The sequence below is a fragment of the Camelus bactrianus genome, chromosome 7 (assembly GCF_048773025.1).
Source record: "Camelus bactrianus isolate YW-2024 breed Bactrian camel chromosome 7, ASM4877302v1, whole genome shotgun sequence".
Classification (NCBI taxonomy): domain Eukaryota; kingdom Metazoa; phylum Chordata; class Mammalia; order Artiodactyla; family Camelidae; genus Camelus; species Camelus bactrianus.
Window position 1 is genome coordinate 62,806,924 of NC_133545.1, and position 21,879 is coordinate 62,828,802.

The 21,879-nt window shown below is 35.1% G+C and overlaps 1 protein-coding gene across 5 annotated transcripts in view; it reads right to left on the reverse strand.

Annotated features, from left to right (window-relative positions):
• The window catches only part of ANKIB1 (ankyrin repeat and IBR domain containing 1), a 200,240-nt gene that overhangs the window by 94,568 nt on the left and 83,793 nt on the right, over positions 1-21,879 (reverse strand). For 4 of the 5 annotated variants that reach the window (XM_045519940.2, XM_045519943.2, XM_045519941.2 and 1 more), the window contains exon 2: positions 237-300. The exons of the other annotated variant lie outside the window; for it this stretch is intronic. The gene's annotated coding sequence lies outside the window, so the exon portion shown is untranslated. The remainder of the gene's footprint in view (positions 1-236; positions 301-21,879) is intronic. 5 annotated transcript variants of the gene reach the window in all.

Here is a 21,879-nt window from a genome sequence, read left to right on the forward strand (position 1 = left end):
AACACTTCTCTCCTCAGAAACCACGTTCTTTCATTTACCTTATCCCCTTCCTACACCATCAGTTCTCCAGAATCGAGGGGATGATCTAGGCCTAGATCACCTATCAACATGCAAACACGCTCGTTATTTTCCACGTTAGAAAATCTCCTTCTCACCCTAGACATCGCAAACACAATCAAAGCAATGGACGGATTTATGTAAGAACATTCAAAAGCTGTCACATTTGTCACACTTACTGAATGCTGAATCTGATCAAGAAAGCTGTAAGTTCCACTTGCATGAGCTCTCTGAGCAGTTTTCCTAGGGAGTAAGAGAAGGGAAGACTTTAGTATTGAGGACTGTATTTTTGAATTGTGCCTGCATCATTTTCTGTCAGAGTGATATCTGGTTAACCTCTAAAATAGGTTCTTGATTATAGTGTGAATTTAACACTGATATTGGTGATGATGATGATGAAAATAATTATGATTAAATCTTAAATATACTTTCACTGAATGCTTTCACACTCCAGTTAGGAAGGTGTTACTATTTTCCCTATTTTAGAAGAGAAAACTGAAGCTCAGACAGCTCAAGTAAGCTGTAAAAAGTATGAATACAGGTAGTAGAGCCTGGATTTGAACTTGGGCAACTGGATTCCAAGTTTAGAACCATTCTGCTATACTTTTATCTTACACAGTGAGCTTTTTGTTACAGGATGTGTTCATGGAAAGAAGGGAGGCTATTCTTTCAGAGACATTATTGTGGAATTTCCTACATGGAATTAGGCGGGATGAAATCAACACTAAATTCTCCTTTTAACTCTACAGTTCCAAGATCCTATAATGCTCAATCCCATGAGAGCTAAACTTCAAAGTGACTTCATTCTGCAATGATTAAAATTGTGCTATAAGGTGTCACATCAATAAGAAATTTCATAAACATGGCTACCAATCCCACCCCACCCTCAACCCAATCTCCTTCTTAAAGGATGGTCTTCTCAATAAATGCTTGGTCAATTACATCCACATTTAAGAAAAAAAAAAAAAGAATCTTGAACCCTACATAAAACCCCACACAAAAGTCAAATTCCAGATGAACTGCAAATATAAATGTGAAATGCAAAACAATAATGCTTTCAGAACAAAATCATGGGGGAACATCTTCATGACTAGGATAAGCAATGATATTTTTTTAAAAAACATTGTTAACATTAGTTTACTTCATGTATAAAATGTCATTGTATTGTCCCCCATAATTGTTTCAAATCTGTATATATTTTTTAAAAAGTCATACATATATAATTAGGTTTTCCCTCTGCCACAATCATTTCCCTCCCTCCCTCTTCCAGAAAAACCACTACCTTGAAGTTGGTTTTTTAAAAAATGTGGAATAACCTAGCTATCATCAGTAGAACAAATAAAATAAATGGCTATTAATCCTATAATGGAACATTATATAGTAGCTAAAGCATATAAAAAATCTACATTATTGTATGATTTTTTAATCCAATCAAAATATAAACTTATAGGTAAACAGTTTAATGTTTTTTTGTATTTCCCACTGATAACTGAAATTGCCACCTGATACCTGTTTCTACAAGACTGAAGTCTTAAGCCACTGTAGTCGCTGACCTTCCACACACCCTGAAAGGAGTTCAGGGTGGAGATCAGGAATGAGGCACTCTGTGCCCTAAGAAAAACTGGCATAACAGGCCTTCAGATAGTTCAATATTTCCAGGAGAAGATTTTATGAGCCCAATTTCTTAAATCTTTTCATATCTAGAAAAACGCTAAAATCATTAACGGAGACATCTGCTCCTCGTGAAAAGCAGTAACCTGCCAAAATCTGTGCTTGACTGCACATATCCCCCTTCACTAAAATCATATATATACACTGACCTCTCCCCTCTACCTCTTTGGAGCTATGAGAGAGGCTGTCTCCTGGGCTGGGCTATAGTCCTCATTTTGCACCAAATAAAACTTAACTCATAATTCTCATGTTGTGCATTTTTTTCATTCAACAGTTCTGGTGACCAAAAAGGGACTCAGAGCAGACCTCTCTCCTTTGCCTGAACTCTATGAGGAACTGAAACTTGGTACCAGCAGAGGTCTCCTTGGAGAGTGCAGATGAATTTGGGTGACACTCTCATATCTCTCTTGGATCTCCCATATAGGTTGATGATCCTGAGTTTTATTTGGTAGTGTATAACAGGTAACTGGCCCCCAACTGAAAGATACTGGGGTGGGGGTTGGGGGTTGGGGGTAGAACCCAGTTGAAAGACACTGGGAAAATACCCACCCAGCTGAAAGTCACTGGGGAAGTAATGACCCAATCGAAAGATACTGGGGGGGAGGGGAGCCTGGTTGAAAGACACTGGGGTTTGGGCTGAGTGTTTAGGTAAGAGGGTGCTCTGATGCCTTTCCTCAATATGGCTGCCTCAGTAGAATTTGTCAGAATAAAACAGAATATATTACATGAGAGCTTTGCTCCAAAAAAGAGGGACAAGATACCTCCCGGTAGGTTACAGCTTTCTCAGGTACCTAAGAAATTTATGAGATGGTGGAGATAGAGTCCTCTTATCATGCAGTGGTCCCATAGGGAAATCCATTCATTAATTTAAAAGGCTTGTTCATCCAAGGGTCACATATAAGAATTGACCATTCAGTGATCCAAGCACCCACGGTGGTCTTAGACCACTGAAAGGAGAAACTATGTAAGAGGGCTGAAACAACTCTAGGGTGACGCCTGGAGGAGTTAAGCTCATGACCAATACAATTTCAATAGTAAGTTTTATCCCAGACAAATTCAACTCTAAAGTTGGAAATAAAGCCTTTCAAACAGAGAAATGAGAAGCGTCAGAAAGCCAGACTTCAACTAACACCCCTGCCAGGTTTATGTATGCACAAAACTTACACTTATAATTATATACTTAACTGGGGATTAAAGGAAAATCTTGCCCTGAAAATGGTCAGTATGGGCTCTTATACTGAGTACACGGCTGTTAGAGGAAGTTGGCTTCATAAAACATCTTTTCAGAATTCTGGACCTGAGAGAACAAGTCCTTCTAGGAGAACTTGCTTTTCTCTTCTGTGCCTAGAGACCAGGGCTCTCAGGAACACTTATCTTATCTTATCTAGACCATCTCTAATTCCTGAGACTGAGGGGAAAAAAACGGGTGGAAGAGGCTTTTTAAAATTTAACTTATTCCACCTATTATTTATGAACTAGTGAGTTTTATATTGTAATACCTGATTCATGGCTAAGTTTAGAAAGTGAAGCTATGAGATCTCTGTTGTGTCTATCTATAAATCTATGTATGCATGTATGTCTTTAACTTTGGATGGTGTTATCAAAGTTAATTTGTAAACTAGCTCTACTTAATCGTCTTAAAGGAAATTAAGTGCTTACATAAATTCTCAGAAATATAAGAGGAAACTGGCCAGAATGAATTTCAGGTTCATATGAACTGGGAAATACTCAGTATTAAATTAATGCCTGGTATTAAAGTTAGTTAAGCTTGTTGTTTTCATTAATATAGACATGCCTTTAGAGTCACCAACATTAAATACAATACTTTTATTATACTTAGGATTAATAGAAGTCAAGTAAGATCTTACTATATCTGCTGTAAATTATCAGCAAGAAAAATAACTTGGTGTGATGAAATTTTTATAAGTAAATTAAATGTAAATGAGATAACAGCTTTTGGGTGAACTCTTGAGGAATAATAGTATTTCTGGCATGTCTACTTAATAATAATCTCTCCAGATACTTGGTAACTTAGAATTTTAGAGTTGTGCTAAATTAAGTTAAATGATAGAAATTTATAGAACAGTTAGTCATTTCAAATAACGTAAGATACTGAAACATTAATTATTACACATTGGATTCCTTTTACAGAGAAACTAAAGGTATTTAGCACTATGAATAAGTATGTTTGGTACCACACTGAAATATTTTCTATAAGAAAGCACATGTTTAGAGAAATTATTAGTATTTATGTTTCCCAATTAACAGAATGCTAATGTAAAAAGACAATTCATAATTGCTAACTTCTTAGTTTTCACTAGAAATTAAGATTTTTAAGAGTTGAGGATTCTAACTTAAATATGTAATTAAAGCTACTAGAAATAATAAAGGACATATTTCAGGATACAGTAGGAAAGCAGGATGTATGTTTTCAGTAAAAGAAGATAAAAGTAATGGAATTACAGTTTGTTAAATGGAAAAGAAAGTAAGTTTGTCCTAGAGCTAAAGCTGGCTATTTCTGGATGGGAGAAAAATAAGGGACAAACTAATATGGACACAGAAAGTTACAAAGGTTTGGGGAAAAGAAACCCTAAGAGTTTTGTGCATGGTCAGGATTGGATAAGTTTAGAATAAATTTAATTGAGTAGATAAATTTTAAAAAGTAAGCTGGTGCAAACCTGAATTTGGTTTTTCCCTCTGTTAAGAGGACAAAGTTTTCTTAAAATGTTGATCTGTTCTTCATAACAGACTGTAATGTTTCTTTTACATTTAACCAGTAATCTGTTATAACTTTCAGTATTTGCCTTTGAAATCTTATTGTCACTTTAGTTAAGTAAGTATTGTTTCACAATGACCTATAGCCCTATTTGACTGAGTATTTTAAAACCTTTTTGATATATATACACATTTTTTTTTACAAACTTCCCAAGTCAAATTCTAATAAGTTCCTTTGACCTCTAGCTCACTTTGGGATGCTTCAAAAGGCCCTTGAAACATCCCAAAGAGAGATCTTAATTAGGTTCATTTGGTATATTAAATTACATGGGAAGCATTGCCAAGTGACTAATAATCTTCTAAGGTTATATTTTATGGATAAATATTAATGCAGGTATTCTATAAATTATACGGAATTCCTAAAAATTTGACATGTCATGGTAAAATGCTATCAGTCATAACTCTATTTATTTTCTTGAAATGTTGTATGTCACAACAGTAACCAAGTGTCTTTGTCAACTGTCTTGTAATCAGGTCTTTAACCATTTCTTAAGTCCTGCCATTCATAGTTGTTGTTTTACTCTGATGCCTTTACAAAAATGCTTCCTCTTCAAGAAGATTCATAGAAAGGACTTTTTGACAAGTACAAATTTCTGATAACTTTCAGATCATACCACTGAACTAGATAAGAAATTAAAGAATTCTAGTGGAAAACCTGATGGCTTCATAAAATTGTTAACAAAAAGGACTAGTTACATAGGACTGAGTGAACTGGGGAATGTGGTTTTAATTTTTATGGTTTCTGTCTGAAATATCACTGGCTTTTAATCTGTGTTGTCCAGATATAAGGAAACTCTTCCCCTCAAGCTAATTATGACTTACAGCAACTTGGTAAATTATACCTTTGTAAGCAGAACTGAAACATTTCTCTTTTAAGTCTACCTGATCCCTCCAGAGACTGGAAACTCTTATGTTCCCAGCAGTTTTGTCAGGTAAATTAGGAAGGCCACCTATTAACAGGTGCAGGAATCTCAAGGAGACTGAAAAGGGAGGAATTCACCCAAATTTATAGATGTCACAGGTGAAATCTGTGACAAGCTTGGCTTTCCTGGCCTTGAGAAGTCTTTTAAAGATTTAATCTGAGATTCTTTATAAAAAGTTCCAGCAAAAAAAAAAAAAAAGTTCCAGCAAAGCCAATTTTTAAGAAAGCATACACAATCAATTACACTTATATAAATCATCAGGCCAAGTTTATTGAAACCAGACTTACTTTGCTAACAAATTAGTCTTAATTTGGCTATATTTGGCAGAAATTCAGGTAACTTTAGAGAGAAAAATATTGTATTTTGGTGGATATTAAATTATAGTTTTGTCAACTGAGGTCTGTATTTATGGCCCAAGACTCACTTCCCATACTGTTCCTTGCTGTTATGTTATATTAGTGCAAAGTTTAATTGAATTATTAAAGGACATTAAGCTTGTCTCTGAAGCTTATCTCAGTAATCTATCTTTGGATGAAGATCAGATGCTCCATGACCAGCAACCATAAGATTATGTATATTGGAAAAGACACAGTTTAAAGGACTATCTCCAACCTAGATGGAAGGACCCTTATAAGGTACCCTTAACTAGCTCATGCACAGTGAAACTGAAGAAAACTGACTCTTTGATTAATATTGCCAATTACAGGCCCCCTGCACTGGACTGGCCTATAGAGAGGACTGCTGACCTTAAAATCACCTTAAAACACTGCTCAAACAGGGGAGAAACTACCAGATCAGGATAAGAAGAAGATGACATCTGAAGCAGACAGCTGAATCAAGATGTTCGACCAGGCCTGTACACCAATTACTTTGATAACTGCTCACACTCTTGGTTATAAATCAAACATATTTCACAATCTTATGCAGAGTTAAAGTTAATCCAACTGTTAGGTTTATGATCAGTTACTTATATCCAGTACTTCTGGGTTACCTTGGTGGATTTCTCTACTCCAAGGCTTTAATTGGATGGTCCTTGGGAAATTTATTTTAGAAGAAATAAATTATAGATCTATTCAGGACACTATTGATATTACTAGGCCCCTCACCTCGCCAATTGATATCTGCTCTAACCCTGGCCATAAATATGAATTTTCTTCTAAAGTTACTCAAGCTCAATCAGAGCAATAAGCAAAATTTCAGCCAAGGAATATAAACTCCCTCAGTTATGGGATGGATTTATATGGGTACACCAGGCTATGATCATTTAAGTTTAAGACCCCCCTTAAGTTGGAAACAATTAAACCATACTAGGGATAACCAGCCTAATAACACTAGGCAATTGGGCTGGGTGCCTTTGAACAAAGCCAGTATACAATTTCCCTTAAAGATAAGGACTGGTACAGAACAGACTAAGTCAGACGACCGGGAGGATATATTGGGCTACACCTAAGTTCCTGGCATAAATTCTTACTTACAACCTTAATACTACTAGCTGTATTACTTGTATTTTGCCCATTTTACAAAAATTGTTTGTTTCTTCCATTATCAAATGTGTTACTGAGCCTTTGATAAATGATAACCAGGTGACTTGAAGCAGTTGATCAGATTTGTAGTTCTGTATAAATCAATGATTGTAACAGTGTAACTCTAGATGTGAAAAGAAGCAACAAAAGGGAACCCTTTCCTGGACCATAACAGACTAGTAAGAGAAATGGTCCAGAGAATTTTGGCTACTATTAATAGGGCCTAGTACAGTAATAGCATAGTGAATGGCCTATCAATGAAATCTTCACCTGATCCAGGAATGAGCATTATTAGCACCATGGGACAAAATGGTCATGAAATGCCTCCCAAATGATGGTTGAATTTATGACCATCAGGGGGCACTGCCAAATGAAAATTGTCACTTGCCATCTGTTTCTACAAGACTGAAGTCATTAGCCAAGGCAGTCGCTGACTTTGAACACACCCTAAAAGGAGTTCAGGGTAGAGAAACAGGAATGCACTCTGAGAAAAACTGGCAGAATAGGCCTTCAGATAGCTATTTCCAGGAGATTTTATGAGCCCAATTTCTTACATCTTCTCATATCTAGAAAAACACTAAAATCATTAATGGAGACATCTGCTCCTCGTGACTAGCAGCAACCTTCTGCCAAAATCTGTGCTTCACTACACATATTCCTCTTCACTAAAATCATATACATACACAGACCCCTACCCATACCTCTCTGGAGCAGTTCCTCAGAGCTATATGAGAGGCTATCTCCTAGGCTGGGCTACAGTCCTCATTTTGCCTCAAAAAAACCTAACTCACAACTCTCATATTGTGCATTTTTTTCAGTCAACACCATTGCTCAGAGTGTCTATATTTTTCAAATCCAAACTTAAGACAGTCAGGTAGAGCCAAAATATAATACTTGAAATTATACTTACCTTGAATTTTCTGGGAGGTGTTTTTTACACCTACAAGCAACAGCACAACTAAGTATCAGAGTAAACAATCTGTATCTAATCTATTTTGCTGACTCTAACAATAGCGATCAGGTAGGACTCAATTCGTCATACTTAGCATTTCAGCAGCTTTTTTATAATAACTTATAAACAAAAGTACAAAACTTGATAAAGGTGTTGAGAGTATCACTTCCTCTTCCTTCCTACTGCTTTCTTCCATTTGCAAGGAGTTGGAATATTATTTCTGGACCTCTATCTACCTCAGGGATATAAGCAAATCTGAAGAGAAAAAACTGGGTAAGCTTACTGTTTTGACCTCTGACTTGGTTCAGAACTCTGGCAAGGACTAGAAGTCCTTCCAAACCTCATTCAACAAAATATCTGGATTCTTAAAATGGCTTTCAAAGAAGGTGAGAAACATAAGTTTTACCCCTTTTAACAAAGTATCATTGATTCTCATGAAAATGAAACTTCCAAAAATGACCTCAAAATTGCACTATATAAACATAAAAACTATAAAGAAGAAAATTCCATTCAATAGACTCACTTTGCTCTTCTGTGAAGAAATGTAACTTACAGGTTTAATAAAAATGAGTTAATTTCAGATAATGCTGTTAAGGAAAATATTTAACAACTGATTGAACAATACTTGTGCAGAAGCTCATGAAAAAAACGCAGAAGCCTAGCTCTATAAGGAGAAGCTCATGAAAAAAAAAACTAGTCCTATGGTTTATGTACCTTCTGTCAATTAATCTTCACTACAATCCTACCAGCATTTTATCATAAAGAAACATAGGCTTTAGGAGTTTAATGATTTGGGGAAGGCATTATGGTACATTTAGAAAATTCTGAAGACAAACTTCAGTTTGAATCCTGGCTCTAAGACTTACCAGCTTGTAAGCTACTTAAAATTTTTGAGACTTTTCCCCAATATGTAAAAGTAGATAATTAGTTCTCTACTATTGGGCTATTATAAAACAGAGTGACAAAATACACAAAAACATTCAATATTTGATAGATAGTTGGTCCTCAATATAATGTAGCCATCATCATTGTTTACTGACTTACTGAGAATCACAGTTATATCTAGTTCCAAGAAGTTTTTTCTTTCTTTTAAAAATACTTAATAAATTTATACACAGAATATAAAAACTGGAAAATACTTAGTATAAATAAGAAAATAAAAAGATCACTATTATCCTCAAATCCTGTAATAATTATTGTTAATATATTGGCATGTTTTCTCTCTATATGTGTAGAGCCTTCTTTTAAATGTAGAACTGGATCACGCTATATAATAAAGTTGGAATTTTTTCTTTTGTACCTAATTTTTATCATGAGCATTTTCCTATTTGATAAACACATAATTTTAATACCAAATTCTGACACATAGATAATAACAGTCCTTTCTCTACTGCTTACATTAAGTTAGTTCCAATTTACCCACTAGTATGGGTAAACGTATGTGTATCTTTGAACTTATGCTTCCCCCCACCCCCACAGGAGGTTGTAAGCCATGTGGCAGTATGTGTTGTCTCAGTAAAGCCCCTATTATTACTATACACATTGACATTCAAGTACTGGTTTGCATCTGGAAGAAAGAACCCACTTATATTTTATATAGCTTTAGCTATTGATATTGAATCTTAGCATTAAGTACATTCTGTTGCCACAATAACAAAAAATAATTAAAGTTAAGGGCTTCCTTATGTCTACTGTCTGTTGTCCAAGTCACAGACCTAGTCTGGGCCTGGAAACTCTCCAACAATTGAAACAAGAATCATAACCCTATGTACTTGACTTAATGTTTTTGAACTCACTTTATATTCCGTATGTCTTAATGAAGAAATGAAGGACACAGGAATATAACAATCTTTAACATCTAAAAAAGATATGAAGAACTGAGATTTGAGCCACCTATGCTTCCCTGCATCCTGAAGAAATGACAACAAGATGAACGTAAGTGCTGCAGTGACACTCTTTCAAACTAAAAAGTTAGGACATGATTCAAAACATGATCTGACAGTAGGGCACAATAACTGGAATGAAAAATCCGAAGTGTGTGACTTCCATAGCAAGCACATAAAATTCAAGTCTTGTTGGGCTAGGAGAAGATGGGCCTCTGGGGGACCTAACTCCTTCAATTAAGGTAGTTATTAAGAACTGGCTACACAAAAACACTAAAACCTACAAAACTCTCAAAAATCAAATCAGGACACGTACTCTCAATCCAGGTTTATAACGGGGAATAGGTACTGACCTTTCTTAGAGAAAATGAAAGAATCTATGGTGTAAAGTTATAAATCATGATATAGAGTCATTTAAAAGCAAGTTGCACACCAAAATATGACTATGACTATTAGGAAATCCCCACATTCAATGGCAGCAATTAATAATTCATATACTTCACACAGGACTAAAAGATGTTTATTTCCCAAAATAATACATGGATTTAGGAACTACAATGTATGCCAGGGAAGTGTGCTGCAATAAAAATTAGTCAAACAGTAATTTCAAATTGAAAAAAGAGAAGCATAGAACATTTTTAGAAAAGGGAGAAGCAGAATTGTAAGGGTTGAAAGTCGAGGGGGAGGTTATGGTTCAGAGGTAGAGCGCGTGCTTAGCATGCACAAGGTCCTGGGTTCAATCCCCAGTACCTCCATTAAAATAAATAAATAAATAAACCCAATTACCTCTGCCCATAAAATTTTTTTTTTTTAATTTTAAAAAAGAAACTTAATGACTGGTAGCCTATGCAAGAAGCACATGATGGTCAGTGCATTTCTCGGAGGAAATGCATACTCCTCTAAGCAGATAAAATAATAAAGTCATGCAACAAGTATTTATTGAGCACCTATCATGTGCCAGACATGTAGGAGAATACAGCAGGAACAAAATAAAGTAAAACCCCTGTCCCCATACTCTATATATGTTTATACTCTATATTCTCTATATATGTTTATACTCTATATTCAACAGTGTAAGATATTATTTAAAAACTAATAATAAAATTGAGACAGAGATAGAATTTGGGGATGTAATAATTTTTTCTAGGACGATTAGGGAAGGTGAAATCTGAGTAAGGTAGGTGAAGTAGGGAGCCATGTGTTATCTAGGGACAAGAGCGTCCCAAGCAGAGGAAACAGCCAGTGAAAAGGAGCATGCCCAACGTGTTCAAGGTTCAGAGAGCAGGCCAGTGTTACTGTAGTGTAGAGTGAGGAAGAAAGAGAGTGAAGAAGAAAGAAGTAGGATATGAAGTCAAGAGGTGTAATAAGGGCAGGCATACTGTTTAGGGTGTTGAAAGGTCATCGTAAATCACCAGACTTTTATTCTGTGTGAAAAGGGAAGCCATTAGAGGGTTTTTAGGAGAGGAATGAAATGAGCTGACTTGTGTTTAACAGGATCATCCTGGCAGGCTGTCTAAGAAGACTAACGGGGGTGGTGGCAAGCTTGGAAGCAGGGAAACTATTTAGGAAGTGGTTGCAGTAATCCAAGCAAACAATGATGACAGCTTGAACCTGGGAGATAGCAATGAAGATAGTGAATACTTAATCAGACTCTGGATGGACTCTGACAGTTAAGATCAGACAGAATTTGCTGACAAATTGGAAGTAGGGGTAAGAGAGAAGGAAAAGGCAACAGTTCTTGGCCTGGGCACCTGGAAGGATGGAGTTACAATTACCGAGAGGGAAAGATTGCAGGAGGTGAGGTGTGACTGGCAAGGGAGAAGATCTGCTTACATTTGAACATATTACATTTGAGAGGCCTATTAGATGTGAGGTAGACAAAAGGATATACGTCTAAAGCTGAGGAGAGAGGTCTGGACTAGAGACACAGTTTGGAAACTAACAATGAACAGATTGTATGGTTTTTGTATAAACAATTTAAAATTAAAATATAAACCCACTAATGTTTTCCCAACATATTTTTCCAAATTTAATTGCTGAGATTTCCCTTGTATCTACTCCAGACTACTGAATTATAAATCATTTAGTATATACATGTTAAATAGGATACAAAAATTAGAAGCCAGAAATCCGATTGAGGGAGAAATATACACAAACTACACCAATGAATAAAGAGTATGAATAAGGAAGACGATGAGAGGAATCATGGAGAAAGTTATGGTTCATGCTACATTTACAACAGGTCTTTGATGTGTGAGTGATGCTACCTGGGTTTAAGGGCACAAAATTCCAAACGAATAGAGATCTCTTTTAAATCATACTCTAGATAGCAGGTGAACGAGAAAAGCTCCTGTGTAAATGGACCAGAAACATTTTTCCCACTCCAATCAATCCTGCACCTGACTGCTAATTTTCCTAGGTCTATGCAATTTTGTCTTTACCTTCTCTTATGAGATAAGGTTTGGAATTATAGTTAATTTCATTCATTTTATTATATCCCCTGTTAGAACTTCTCTTCTAAAGAACTCAGAACTTGATTTAAAAGGAGGAACTATTTTTAAAATTCTCCCAATGCTTATATACAACTAATACCATTCTACAGTTATAAGAAAGAATTAAGTTAATTTGATACAATAGATGTTAGCAACACCAGCAGAATGTGGGAACTTGTTAGAAATTCAAACTCTCAGGTTCCATCTTAGATTTACTGAATCAGAAAATCTGGGGGTAGGGCCAAGCAATCTAAATTCACAAGTCCTCCCAGTGATTCTGACACATGCTAAGCTTTGAGAACCTCTAGCTTAGAACATTAAGGCTCAATTCTCTCAAGGAATGTCAGTTGAAAAAGGTACCAGACTACAAAATTCTTAAACAAAGGAATCTTATGATTTTTCACTTCTAATTCCCTTACATTAACTGGTATTTAACCCACATTCAGAGTTTTTGAATAGTTAAAAAAATTAGAAGTATTCCCATTCTCCAAATTCCCTTGTTTTTCTACATTGTATGATACCAAGTTATCAGCCCAACCTTTATCCTTCCTTTCTAGTCCTCCCTATTCTATAAAATAGGTAATGTTTTTCCAATCAGAAAATCACATTCTAACTTTTAAAGGAATTCTGTGGATGTTATGTCAAGTCACATTTCACAGCAGCAATAAAAACCCTTCAGAAGATGGTATCTCCAAGGGCATCAATATACAGATGAGAAACTTAAGGCCTGGAGAGATCACATGATAAACATATCCTTACAAAAGCTGAGAGACACCAAAGAATAAAATTATTATCTTCAGCCAACTTTATCTGACCTGAGTCAAAAATATTTAATCAGATTTAAATAAAGTAAGGCATCAGTTGCTGGAAAGGGTGTAAAGAAAAGGGAACCCTCCTACACTGTTGGTGGGAGTATAGATTGGTACAGCCACTATGGAGGATAGTATGGAGGTTCCTTAAAAAATTGAAAAAAACTTACCACATGATCCAGCAATCCCACTCCTGGGCATATATCCAGAGAAAAATAAAATTTAAAAAGACACATGCACCCCAATGTTCACAGCAGAACTATTTACGATAGCCATGACATGGAAACAACCCAAATGTCCATCAACAGATGACTGGATAAAGAAGACGTGGTACAAATATACAATGGAACACTACTCAGCCATAAACAATAATACAATGCCATTTTCAAGCAATATGGATGGACCAGAAGATTGTCATTCTACGTGAAGTGGGCCAGAAAGAGAAAGAAAAATGCCATATGACATCATTTATATGAAGAATCTAAAAAATAATAACAATAATGACACAAATGAACTAATTATTATTTTGATTTCTTAAATATATGTAAGCACATTTGACTGTCCTTTATGATTGGATTGCTGTATTCTGTTGATTCTTGTTTTGTAGTTGGCTTTATTCCTTTGATAACCATGTAAGTTTAAAAGCTAAAAATCTAATCTGTTCTTAGAAACAATAATTAGTACATATATGTAAACTAAAAAAATGTGCAGTATATACTGTATATATGTATTTACATGCAATATAATGTGTATGTGCAAACTATTAATTCTACATAATAAAACTGACAAAGGAAAAAATGCATAAAAAAATTAAGTAAGGCATCAGAAAGATTGAAAGAGAGATAGAATAATCTTTACAACTGCTTTCTGGAAATAAAAGTAACATCAAAACTCATCACTGCTTTATTTATTTATTGGCAATAGTGTGTGCCCCTTTCTCATTCTTTGCTCTGTATATTAACTATGGGAAAAACGACTCAACATTAATAATACTATTCAGCTATCTAGTGACATGGGATGCCATACCACAGTATTGTCTTCCAATGTCCTATCAATTCAATACTAATTTTCCCAGAAACTAATATCAAGACTGCTTACAACTGTTTTACTCAAGTACTGTGGCAATTTTTCTGACCAACGTTTATCTTCCTGGTTATAATCCATCCAACACAGAGACTGTCCAGAGAAAGTCAGGGTGAAGCTCCTTCATTAATTTGTGTCCCAAACTGAAAACCATTTTAATTGCACTCTAATCTTATTTCAGAGGTAATTTGTAAGACATATACTGATAATTAAATAAGGTAAAGAGATACAGTGTTACTGAAGCAGGCTAGGATACATGGAAAAATGTGGGCTTTAGAGCCACAAAGATCTTTTGGATTTAATTTTTTTTAAAGAATGGTTAAAATGATTTTATTTAAAAGCTTTTTTATTGAAGTATAGTTGATTTACAATATTGTGTTAGTTTCAGGTGTGCAGTATAGTGATTCAGTATTTTTGCAGATTATATTCCATTATAGGTTATTACAAGATAATAGGTATAATGTCCTGTGCTATACAGTATATCCCTGTTGCTTATCTCCTTTAAAAATAGTAGTTTGTATCTGTTAATCCCAAACCCCTAGTTTGTCCCTCCCTCACCTCCTCCTGCTTTGGCAACCACAAGTTTGTTTTCTATGTCTGTGGGTTTGTTTTCTATATGCATTCACTTGTACTATTTTTTAGATTCCACATATAAGTGAAAAGCACTTGTCTTTCCCTGTCTGACGTATCTCATTAAGCTTAATTCTCTAGATCCATCAACATTGCTACAAAAGGTAATAAGTATTTCATTCTTTTCTATGGCTGAGTAATATTCCATTGTATATATATCACATCTTCTTAAGCCAACTGTCTACAGACAAGCACTTGGGATGCTTCCATGTCTTGGCTATTGTAAATATTGCTGCTATGAAACCTGGGGTACATCTAATTTTTCAAATTACTGTTTTCATTTTTTACATATATATCCCCAGGAGTGGAATTGCTGGGTCATAAGGTAGTCCTATTTTTAGTTTTCTGAAGAACCTCCACACTATTTTTCAATGCATAGTCCCATCAACAGTGTAAAGGAGTTCCCTTTTCTCCATATCCTCTCCAACATTTGTTATTTACAGACTTTTTGATGATAGCCATTCTGACAGGTATGAGGTGATACATTATTGTGGTTTTGATTTGCATTTCTCTAATAATCAGCAATGTTGAGCATCTTTTCATGTCCCTGTTAACTATCTGTATGTCTCCTTTGGAAAAATGTCTATTCACTTTTTGATCAAATTGTTTGTTTTTTTTGATATTGACTGTATAAGCTATTTATATATTTTGGATATTAACCCCTTGCTGGTCACATCATTTGTAAATATTTTCTCCCATCCTTAGGTTGTCCTTTCATTTTTTTGATGGTTTCCTTTGCTGTGTAAAAGCTTTTAAGTTTGATTAGGTCCCATTTGTTTATTTTTGCTTCTCCTTCTTTTGCCTTGAGAGACTGAATCAAAAAAATATTACAATGACTTACATCAAAGAGTGTTTCACCTATGCTCTCTTCTAGGAGTTTTATGGCTTTACATTTAGGTCTTTAAACCATTTTGAGTTTATTTTTGTATATGGTATGAGAAAATGTTCTAATTTCATTCTTTGAGCTGTCCAGTTTTCTCAGCACTATTTATTGAAGAGACTGTCTTTTCTACATTGTATATCCTTGCCTCCTTTGTTATAGATTAATTGACTGCAGGTGAACAGGTTTCATTCTGGGCTCTCTATTGTGTTTCATGGCTCTCTGTGTCTGTTTTTTGGGTCAGTGCCATACTGTTTTGAATACTGTAGCTCTGTAACATAGTCTAAAATCTGGGGAGGATTTTACCTCCAACTTTATTCTTTTATCTCAGAACTGCTTTGACAATTTGGGGCCTTCTGTGGTTCCATATACATTTTAGGATTATTTGTTCTAGTTCTGTGTGGGTTCAAGTTTTTTTTTAAATAATATAATTTTATTAACTTTTCCCCCCAAATCAGTAAAATTTTTTAGATCAAGTTTTAGTTCTAGTTCTTACTTGTCCTCATTTTACAGGATAGAAGCCATAAGACTCATACTGCCTCATATTGTTGATATATAGTGATTAGTTATTTTAAAAATACAAACTCCTTGAGAATAGGAACTATGCTTTACATATCTCTTTATTCTCCCACATTATATTCACATAGGTGTTCAATAAATATTTACTTAACTAATATGTTATAAATTTTAAGATATCAGATAAACTTCCTACTTAATAGATACCCTTGCTTCCAGATTCCACCCCCAAAAGCATGCCCCCCACAAAAACTAGCTTAAGACAAATCTGATCTTGTCCAATCACATTTTAAAACTTTCCAAGGCTCCTAGTGCTTAAGTAGTGAAGAAAAAGTCCCTGCCAAGACCAGAATTTATCACAGCCTATCTCTTATAACTCAGACCCATCTCTGCAATACTAAAGCTCCTGGAATTTTCTTCCCATGCCCCTGTATGCTCCTCCTCAATAGATTAACTTCTACTAGTCATTCAGGTCTCAGCTTAGAAGCTGTTTTCCTCTGTCAAGGTCCCTGATCATAGTTCTCCAACCCTCAACTAACAGTTAGGTGTCCTGACTCACTAACTTGATAATACACTCAACATACCATCTAATACAATAATGAAATGTTTAACATGCTTCCCCAATTATGTGGTAAACTTGAGGACAGGATCACACCATATTCAGTTTTACACCACTGCTTACCATTGTCATTAGCACATAAAACACTTTTAATTAATATTACTTATTGAATATAATAATAAACTTCTGTGTTCTCAACAACATTAGTTTCCAATTTGAGAACATAATCATGTTGATTTCCCTGCTGGCTTGTAAATAACTGAGGGAAAATACACCCAGCTGCCTAATAGGTTAAAGGAAGAGATTCTGGGGCCTTATTCTGCACACACATTTATTATGACACAAAAAGCAAAATCAGCATTATTTTTTTCAAAGAATGGAAAAAATATTTCACAAGAACTTGCTATTATGGGGGACCTCCTTTGTCTTGGCCCCATCTCCAGAAGTTATAGTTACCAAACCGGATTTGATCCTCAGTTAAGATAGGCAGAGCCATGGATGATGAAAGAAGAAATAGAAAGAAATTGCTGCTCAGACTGGATTGCCATCCTGGGACCAAAAGGTAACAAGCACCTGCTATGGATGACTGAAATGAAAGGCAAATGAGCCTGAATGCTGGATAACACCGTGGAACCACCGTAACAGCCCTGGACAGCCTATCTCTAATTTCTCATTAGAGGATGAGAAACCTGTAGATATGGCAGGCTGACTGTAAGGGACTTTGAGCATCCATGAATTTTGGCATCTGCGTAGGTTCCTGGAAACAACCCCCTGCAGATATGGAAGGACAACTGTACTTAAGGAAAATGGCCCTGCTGATTTGTTTATACCACTCTTTTTCAATATCTAGAGCAACTGAACATGATTCCTAATTGGTAGGAAAGACAATACAAAGTTAGAAGAAAATTTAGAAAGAAATTTGTATACCTGGGATAGGAAAGAGATATCCTCAAGACAGAAACATTGGAAGGTATAAGGCAAAGATAGGTATAAATGAGCATAAATCAGCTGAGTCCAAGATAGCCCTCTTTCATGTCTATTGGCTGAAGCTGTCAACTAGGACATCTTGGTTCTCTTCTAAGAGATCTCTCATCCTCCTATAAACTAGAACAGCTTCCTTACACAACAGCTGCAGGAAGCCTTCTTTAAGGTCTTTTTAAGGATTAAGCTCCAGAACTTACACATCACTTCCACCATATTCATTGGCCAAAACAAATCATAAGGCTAGCCAACACTCAGGAGATAGAGAAATAGATGGGAGAAGAAGCAAAGCCACCTGGCAAAGGGGAATTCATACCAGGATGGGAGGACTTTATGGTTGTTAATCATTCTACCACAGGTAGGTAGGGATATGTGTGTGTGTGTGTGTGTGTGTGTGTGTATGTGTGTATGTGTCTGTGTCTGGATGCACACACACATACACACACAATGGAATACCATAGAGTTAAATATTTTATCACATATATGTATGTTTGTAAATCTTTGAAAACATGCTTAAAAATTAACTAATGAAATACTGAGCTATGCAAAGTAGTCAGCATGCTGGGTGAGGATGCAGAGCACTGAAGGCATGTCAGGAAGGCCAGCAGAGGTGTGAACAAACTGACCCAGATGCAAAGATAATGGGGTGCTGTGTGCAGATAGGGAGCTACACAAAGCTGTGGGCCCAATGAGAGGTTGTGGATCTACAACGAGACATAGGCCAGCAGGCCCAGCAGGCAATGATGCAGGATGTTGTAGGAGAAAATACAGGGAGGTAATGATCTACATGACATGGGGAATGGTAACAAAACAACTGGACACATGATAACTATATTAAGGCTAGTGTGAAGCTAAGTTTCTTACCGCCAAAGAAGGCATTATAAACACTGAAAGGGCAAATGCTAAAAAGAACCCTAGGGTATTAGATTAGGGAATTTGAAGTATAGGAACAAACTTAGTTTTAAAGTATATACACAAAAGTATAGAAATAATTATAGACGCATGTAAGTGTGTATATTATACATATATGTGTGTGTACACAAACCATATTAAAATACTTATACATTTCCTAGTCCCTATAAGCAATGACACCCCAGTAGCAATGAACACACTAAGTTCCTAGATCTTTGTTTTTAAATACCATACACAAAAATAAATAACAACAACAAAAACTAAACAGGGCTCTTTGGAGAAATGGCTGCTTCCAAGGCTGGAATAAGCAAAGTACAAGATGAACCAGGAATAGCATGTTCTGCCAGAAGTGCACAATGAATGAGATGGGAGCATGATAAATATGCATAGGAGCCAGCTTGAAGGGGCCCCTACTGGCTAAATCAGGCACAATTTAAACAGCAAAATAAATAATAATAGTAACAAATCACACAACACACTAAATAAAACCAAAACCCATGAGTCCTTACTGATTAAATAAATAAATAAATAAAAAAGAAAAGTTCTACTTTACAATAAAATATTAACTAATATATATATAGAAGAAATAATAGAAATAGAGAAACAGAACTTGGCAATCATTATAAAAGTAGTTAATTCAGGCGGAGGTCATCTCTGATACCCATACTAAGGTTAGTGAGTAGGGTTTGGTGAGAAACAAGATGCATAATTTTTGAATACCTCTCCACAAAAACTGATCAAATACAAAAGGACACCAATATGATCAACGTGTTAATATCCAGTAGCAGTATGGTCTGATAGCATGGATGCAATATACTGAGAAGGGCACAGGGCCATTTCTGTGGTATTCCTGCCAGAAACGCATGACTTGATTGGAGTCATGAGGAAGTGTCACATGGACCTACATTGAGGGTCATCCTACAGAATGGAAAGCCTGTACTTTCTAAAACTGTCAAGGACATGAAAGACAGAGGAAAATGAAGCTGAAGAAGTTTGAAGAGACATGACAACTAAATACAACATGTATTCCTGGACAGGATTCTGGACTAGAAAAGAAAGAGATATTGTTGGGATAGTTGTCGAAATACGAATAGGTTCTTTGGACTAGACAGTAGTGTTGTACCAACGCTTATTTTCTAATTTGGAGAGTTATATAAGACAGTGCCTTGTTTTTGAGAAACAGACACTAGTATTTACGGGTGATAGAACACCATGTCTGCAGCTTGCTCCAAAAGGTTCAGAAAAAGACTATAACAATGGGTATGTATGTATGTATTTATACACACATATATATAATGTACTTATGAGACAGAAAGAGGGCAGGCAATGGAAGAAATGCGGTAAAATATGAAAATGGCAGAATCTGAGTAAAGGAGATATAAAAGTTCTTTGTACAGTTTTGGTATCTTTTCTATTATTATTATTATTATTATTATTGTTATTATTATTCGGTTTGAAATTATTTCAAAACAGGTTTTAAAAATCTTATATCAATATGTAATACAGAACATCTAGTGTTACAGCAAATGATAACTGGCTATTGTTTGAGGCTAGGAAATAGAATGAAAACTCTGGCTGAATGTATTTATTTACATACATTCGTTTACAATACCCTGAGGGGATACATTAATAGAATGTTTTTATGCCTGCTTGGCATAAAAGCATCTCAATATTTTAAAATGAATTTTCTTTCTCTTCATGGATTTTAAATAGGCATTTCACAGTTCAATAAGGAAAGGAATCTTGACTTATTCGTCTCTAGGGTCCCAACACCTAATGCACTTATGATTTTATCATTGTTATGTCTTGAATAGGAATTCTGTCCCCAATATTGTTCCAATTAGAAAATACAGTGACCTAAGTATCAAGAATTTTGCTACACTTAAAGGGGAAAAACTGTCTTTGTCAAGCTACAATATATGTATGTCAGACTGAGGATAAAAAAAAAATACCAAAGATTACCAAAATACCAAAATACCTGGAGGAGGAATAATTATCTGCTCTACTGTCCTAAAAACAAGTGTGTGTAACCAGAAGCAAAAGGCCTTAGCCTAACGAATGGCTAACTGTTCACAGTTTTTCGTGGAAAAAAAAAAAAAAAAACAACAATACAAATGAAACTTGGTGAAAAGAGTTGACGGTGGATGATTATCTTTTTAAAAATGTGATAGGGTCAAAAAGCAGTAAAATTGAACCATACCAAATTGCTGATAAAGCATATATCCTACTAATAGATGAGTAAGATCATTTTTAAAGAAGGAACACATTTCATTGCAGAAGCCAAAACTCTCCAAGACATCAGATAGTTGTCAAAATTTTTTAAAGCTGAAGAGATTTCATATAGCTCAATACATTCTCTGCTCTGGAGAATATATACATTTTTAAGTACATTTTATAGGCTCCTGGTCCCAATAATTAACTAAGGAAAAAAAAAAGCTATACACATGCCTGAAGATCTATTACAGTTAAACATAATGAACTTCATAATTGTCTTTTCAAAGGTTTAAACAACTGAAAATTACATTTTGATACGATATAATTCATCTGCTCTAGTAAACAAAAGATATTAGTATCTTATGAAATTAGAATCTATTCAAAGCATTATTAGAAAATTGAAAACCATTTTTAAAGTTATTTTTTAATTGAAAAAACCATTTTAACCACATTATAACTTCTTCCCCTTACAGAGAAATTTTAATGTCATATCTTTTCTAGCATATAACAAGTAAGACAATAGTCAATGTTACTTACTACAAACCAGAACCTATGTGGTTTTTAAATGGAGATAAAATATTTCTTAGGTCAGTTCTAAGAATTAAATGAGATAAGGTATATAAAGCACCTAGCATGGTGACTAGCATTAATTAAGCACTCAATAAATGGCTATGTTAATTCTCATAGAAAAAAAGGATCTGAAATAATGCTGAAATACGATCAAGTGACTCAAAAACTTATTAGAGATGTCTGTAAAGGCAGATGGATAGAATCACAGTCAAACTGGCAAATTAAATGAGGAAAGGAATCTAATCTATCCTTGTAGTTCCACATAATAGACATTCAGTAAAGGTTTACTGAAATGAAGTGAGTATGAAAGTAAGTTATCTGGGAAAGAAAAAATAAGAAGTAGTCTGAGGTTGTCTAAAAAATAGAGTCCCAAAATTACTATTCCCTAAGCAAATCACACTTTGAGAAAAGAAATAGATCCATGCATTGAAATTCCTCAGACTAGTCTT